The sequence below is a fragment of the Taudactylus pleione genome, unplaced genomic scaffold (genome assembly GCF_031769625.1).
Source record: "Taudactylus pleione unplaced genomic scaffold, aTauple2 ptg000037l, whole genome shotgun sequence".
NCBI lineage: Eukaryota > Metazoa > Chordata > Amphibia > Anura > Myobatrachidae > Taudactylus > Taudactylus pleione.
This window is the reverse complement of record NW_028284439.1, coordinates 22869583-22875582: the sequence shown is the minus strand read 5'-3', so window position 1 is coordinate 22875582 and position 6000 is coordinate 22869583. Positions and strand designations below refer to the sequence as shown.

At 41.9% G+C, this 6000-nt stretch overlaps 1 long non-coding RNA gene across 2 annotated transcripts in view; it reads right to left on the bottom strand.

The window, feature by feature from the left end:
- Positions 1–224: 224 nt before the first annotated feature.
- Positions 225–6000, bottom strand: part of LOC148538783 (uncharacterized) — a 117387-nt gene continuing 111611 nt past the window's right edge. For both annotated transcript variants that reach the window (XR_015871706.1, XR_015871708.1), the window contains one exon: positions 225–355. This is a non-coding gene — a long non-coding RNA (uncharacterized LOC148538783). The remainder of the gene's footprint in view (positions 356–6000) is intronic.

The following is a 6000-nucleotide window of genomic DNA, read 5'->3' as shown; positions in this document are numbered from 1 at the left end:
TTGTGCGTACACACGATGGGATGCATATGCCATAGGAGTTTTTCAGATATTTCACGCATGCCCAATTGCAAACATTTGCTAAACTATGTGAACATAGGTAGTGCGACCATCTCTTAGTCAGGCCCTCTATGTCATCAAACTTTAGTTTACCACGCTTGAATTGAAATTGGATCCATTTGGGTTGAATATTGCCCATTAAGAAATTGCATCAGAAGAGTGTCTGGAACTTTTTATATTCTAATATTTTTTATTGAATGTGGGTGGAACATCTTCAGGACATACGCTCATCTCCTTTGTCCAAATCACCTGACATGTGGACCATTCCGTGTGGAGTCAGCATGAGAAGGGTCTGCCTCTGCAACATATAGAACATGGAAAACAGTAAGTCATATTGCAATTTGGGTTGCGACATCACTATTAAATCAGTGGATGGGGGGGAAGGCTTAGAGTCATTGGTAAGCTTTCCATATTTCATGTACAGTATCTCTCTTTTTACCAAATAGGGCCCCAACATTCCAGCATCAAGAAAGCAGCAACTGAGCTTAAGGCATAAACAGAAGCAAGTAGTGAAAGCTACAAGAACATATCCTGGTTCTAGTGGGTGACTGTCTTGCTCACATTGTCCCTACTTTAAGGAAAATTGGTATGTACAGTATATCCTGCTTCATACTGTTTTGCTTGTGGAGTTGAGCTGCATGTACCTAACACTAGTGCACTCAGTTTTGCACATATTTAGGCAATAGCAAAGGGATAGACCAGTGGATCCCAAAGTTTCTTGAATCACGGCACCATAGAGTATCAGTATTTTTTTCATGCCACCCTGGGCCAAACGTTCCTTACTGAGAAATTCAGCAAAAATGATTAAATGACGTAAATTGTGCTTATCCGTTATCCTTTGATGCAGTTATTTGGTGGTGGACAGGGCTGTACTTCTGTCTGCCCATATATTCTATTATTGGCAGGCACCAGCACTAGTTCTGCCTATCATATTAACCATAAATTGATTTGTTACAGGATCACCAACCCGTGGCACCCCTGCAAGTACCCCGCGGCACATGAGGGTGCCACAGCACCCAGTTTGGGAGCCACTGGGCTAGGCAGTGAACTATCACTGTCTAAAATGATAGCCACATTCCTTGCACACTTGTTATGGCCATTCCGTTGGTGAAGCAGGGAAAGTCTTCTGTAGAAATGTTGCCTTTGCCCCAGCAATGGGCCTGATGCTGAGTGAGCACTAAACCAGATGGCAGTGTATTGATGTGTACATTTACCTTGCACATGCCCAGAACAGTGGGCACATACATGTGCATCCCTGTAGATTTGCATTGTTCCGAGACTAATAAAGAGTGGTGGGATAAGAGTGTTACAGTTCAGTAAGGAAGTATTTGCTAAATTATGAAGAGGGAACAACATGCATTTACATGTGAGTAAGCCTAATATTTGTGGGTGCTCAGGGGAAGGTGCAAATAACAGATGATACTGATGACAGTCACCAGAACTGTGAACCTCATGTGATTTGCTGTCTTCAAATGCTCCACAGATAATGATTAGTCATTTCTCAAGGATATAAGGACAAATTATAGTACTTATTTATGTATTTGATCTGTGTGAAATCAATTTTGAAGTGTTTAAAGTGCTCATGGCTATACATTTTTTTAATTATTCAGTCAGTCAAGTGAAGACCTCCTGAATGCAAGAAAAGCAATTTAAAAAATATTTTTTTCTTTTTTTGTAAAACAAAAATAACATTTATGTGTGAAACATGACTACTATTGCTGATCTCCACCAGGAGATATCAGAGGAGGAGGTCCAGGGTGCCGGTGTAAGGGACGGGGCTATGCAATTCACCTTATATAAACACAGGGGATATGGTCCACTACCCCATCCATCTATATATGTACATATATTTCAATTAGTGTAGAATATTACACATTTAAGGGTTGATTCAGAGTCAAATGAAAAAATTCTGCATTTGCATCGAAATGTTGTGTGCTTGATAATAGCTGTGTATTTTTGTCGTATTCAGAAGAATCTCTGTGATGAAAAAGTACATTAAAATACAGATGCATATACTACATTAAAGTACTAATAAAGTACAATTAAATGTACAAATATCTGTTGTCTTCTCCTTTAAAGAAACAAATGGCTTCCCCCGCATGGACCAAATGCAAATGTCTAATTAATGATATGGATAGATTGCAGCAGACTATCGGTACTAATTATAGTATCAGTGGAAAGAATGTAGGTGCACACATGCAATCAGAATCAGCTGTTGATCATCATCAGTGTGTATTTTACAACAGGGTTCCAGCACCAGCAAGTGACATACCATCTTACAGATGCACATGCATCTTTCTTCTGGTTTGCATGGGACACATCTGAATTAATTATTATTATTAATATTTATTAATATTATTATCATCCTTTATTATTTTGTCACCACAAGGGTTCTACAGCGCCTTACAAATGACCAAACAAGAAAACAGTGACTTACAGTACAAAACAATTCAGGGCAGGGACATGGTTTATAAACATTGCTGAATCCGCGATCATAACACTAAAATAAGCAGCAGGGCGGCAGCAACCAAAGTTAGGTGCTGTTGTAGGGAGTATAAGATAGTGTAAGGAAAGGAGAAGCACATGAGGGAAGAGGGCACTGCTTATTAGAGCGTACAATCTAATGGGGAGGGGCGGACAGAGAGTTTAGTAGAGAGGTGGTGTCTGGGAGAGGGAGAGAATTCCAGACGTAGGGAGCAGCACAGGCAAAATCTTGGAGGTGGGAGTGGGAGGAAGTAGTTAGTTGGCAAGAGAGGCTGCAAGTATTTGTGGAGCAAAGTGGGCAGACGGGAGTGTGAATTTAGATAAGGTCAGAGTTGTAACAGGGAGAGGAATAGGTCTTTGTAAGTAAGTGTGAGAAGCTTGACTTGGGTTCTGAAAGGGAAGGGGAGCCAGTGAAGGGCTTGCAAGAGAGGGGAGGCAGATGAAGTATGTTTGGAAAGGAAGATGAGCCGGGCAGCAGCATTGAGGCCTGACTGGAGTGGAGAGAGGTGGGAGTCAGGAAGTCCAGATAGGAGGAGGTTACAGTAGTCCAATCTCGAGATGATTAGTGAATGGATGAGAGTCTTTGCTGCTTCGAGGGTGAGAAACGGTCTTATCCTTGGCATATTTCTGAGGTGGAAACGACAGAACTGTGAAAGGTACTGAATGTGTGGTTTGAAGGAGAGCTAGGAATCAAAAATAACTCCAAGACAGCACACTTGGGGGTTAGAGGAGATGGTTTTGCTGCCAATAGATAATGAAATAGTGGGAGGTGAGGTTTTGTGGGAGGGTGGAAATATGAACAGCTCAGTCTTAGACATGTTAAGATTAAGAAAGAGCTGGGACATACATGAAGAAATAGCTGAGAGACAGTTAGAGATATGAGTGAGGAGAAAGGGCAAAAGATCAGGGGAGGAGAGGTAGATCTGAGTGTAATCAGTGTAGAGATGATATTGGAGGCCAAAATAGCTGATGAGCTCACCTAGAGAGGACATAGAGGGGAATAGGAGAGGTCCTAAAACAGAACCTTGGGGGACACCAACTGTTACTGGAAATGGGGCAAAGTGGAGTCATGAGAGGAGATAGAGAAGAAGCAATCAGAGTAGTAGGATGACTGAAAAGAGAGGGCAGTATCCATCAGACTGTAAGAGGAGAGGGTGGTCCACAGTGTCAAAAGCAGCAGAGAGGTTGATAAGAATGAATAGAGAGTAGTGGCTCTTTGATTTGGCAGTAAGGAAATCATTGCTGACTTTCGTTAAGGCAGGCTCAGTGGAGTGGGAAGAGGCATCAGGAGAGAGGTAGCAGTGGAGGTGGAAGGGGATAGGGTCAAGGGGAGAGGAGAACTGGATGAGGGCTATGACTTCATCAGAGCCGTAACTAGACTTTTTGGTGCCCTGTGCTAGAAAGAGCATTGGCGCCCGCCTCATTTTTCAAAGTGACATAATGCATCCAAAAAAGGGGAATGGCCTCATGGGGATGGGCCAGGGAAGAGATAAAGGAGGCAAGGAGATGCTGGGGATGAAATAAGAGGAAGCTACAAGTGAGAAGGATAATAAATGGAAATTTGACAGGCCCAAACAGTGCCCCCTGACCTGTGGTGCCCTGTGCGATGGCACCGGCCACACTACCCTAGCTACAGCCCTGGACTTCATCTCCAGATACAGGGGAGAAAGATGTCAGAGTTGGTAAAATGGATGGGAAGGGGTGGTCTGGGAGAGGAAGGGGTGGGTGCTGAGCGTCTAGTGTGATGAGATGTCCTAACATATGTAGTCAATTCTAGATGTGAAGTGGATGGAAAGTTAAAGACAGATAGTGAGGCGAGGAGGGGGTGGGCAAAGGATGGAGTTGAAAGTGGCAAAGAGATGACGGGGGTTTGAGAGCTAGGAGGAGATAAGGTTCATGAAATATAACTGTTTAGAGAGAGAGAGGGCGGTACTGTAGGTTGAGAGCATACATTTGAAAGGGAGAAAGTCTGCATAGGAACGCAATTTCCTCACTGTCGTTTGTGAGCACTTTTGCAGGCATCTGGTGCATTTGGAGTGCCAGGGTTGAGCTGCGTCTCTGTGAGGGTAGTGGTCGCCGGAGCAACATAGTCAAGAGTAGAAGTAAGGGAGACAATGTAAAGGGAAATGGCCTGTTCAGGGCAGGAGAGAGAGATAATGGGTTAGACAAGTGAGTCAAGCAGGGAAGAAAAGAATACGGTGTCAACAGCCTTAAAGTTACACTTAGTGATGGTAACCTTAGGAGGCAGAAGTGGAGAAGGAGAAAGGGATAAGTTAAAATAGAGGTGATGGTCAGAGAGGGGTAATGGGGAATTGATGTAATCAGAGATATCATAGCTGTGAGTGAAGACCATATCAAGTAAGTATCCAGCTCGCTACGAGTTGCGGTGGTGGATATTTAACTACTGTAGCAATTTAGTATTGCTCAGGTGTCGGGACAGGTTCTTATTAGCATAACAAAATATAACAAATTAATGAGCTAATTCCTCAACTATTGTTTTATTTATATGCTATGGGTTTATGTGCAAAATAGGCTCTTAGGGGTATATTTACTAAAGTGAGAGTTTTTAGAAGTAGAGATGTTGCCCATAGCAACCAATCAGATTCTACTTAACATTTTACCTCGCACCTTCAAGAAGATAATTGCCTGCATATGATTGGTTGCTATGGGCAACATCTCCACTTCTAAAAACTCTCACTTTAGTAAATATACCCCTATGGGTCCATTTTAAAAATATAAATCTTTTGCTATATTGAACCAGAAGGGACCGGTCGAAGACATAGGACTACTTTTGGTAGGCCCACGAATATAGCGGGATATTCAGTACAGATAAGTGCTATGTACACTTAGTTAGAGAACTAGTAGTTAAATATTTAAACATAGGATAGGAGTTATATTTTCAGGACAGATGCAATGAAAAACAAAATCCAAAAAAGTGTGTTTTTAACCAGGGGTGTGCATGAAACCTTCCAATTTCGTTCTGCAGGTCAAAAATAAAGTTAGAATTTCTCCCTTATTATGTCTAATTCATAACAAAATTAGGAGCTATACATGTCATAAGCAACACTTTATACTACATCTGCTATTTACAACAATCCAAAACCCATTTGGAATCCTTCAAATGAATGCATTTGTTAACCTTTTGCTTGGAGGGGGTGTTTGGTAATATACAATGTTTCTCACGCAAACCCAAAGAAGAGTTTGTTACATTAGTCACACAACTAAACTTTTCAATTGAACTTTGGATCTGTATGCGGAAGAGTAAGTCAAGTTCAAGTAATGGGAAGGGACAGAGCCACCCAGGAGCCCAGTGATTCACTTGCTGACAAGCTAAGAGTACTTTGTTACACACACGTTTCAGCATTAATTATGTCCCCACAATGCATCTTCAATTATATCATAATATTAGTGTTCAGCAACAGATTTCTAAAACTCCCTTTGTGCAGAATCCAAAACGGG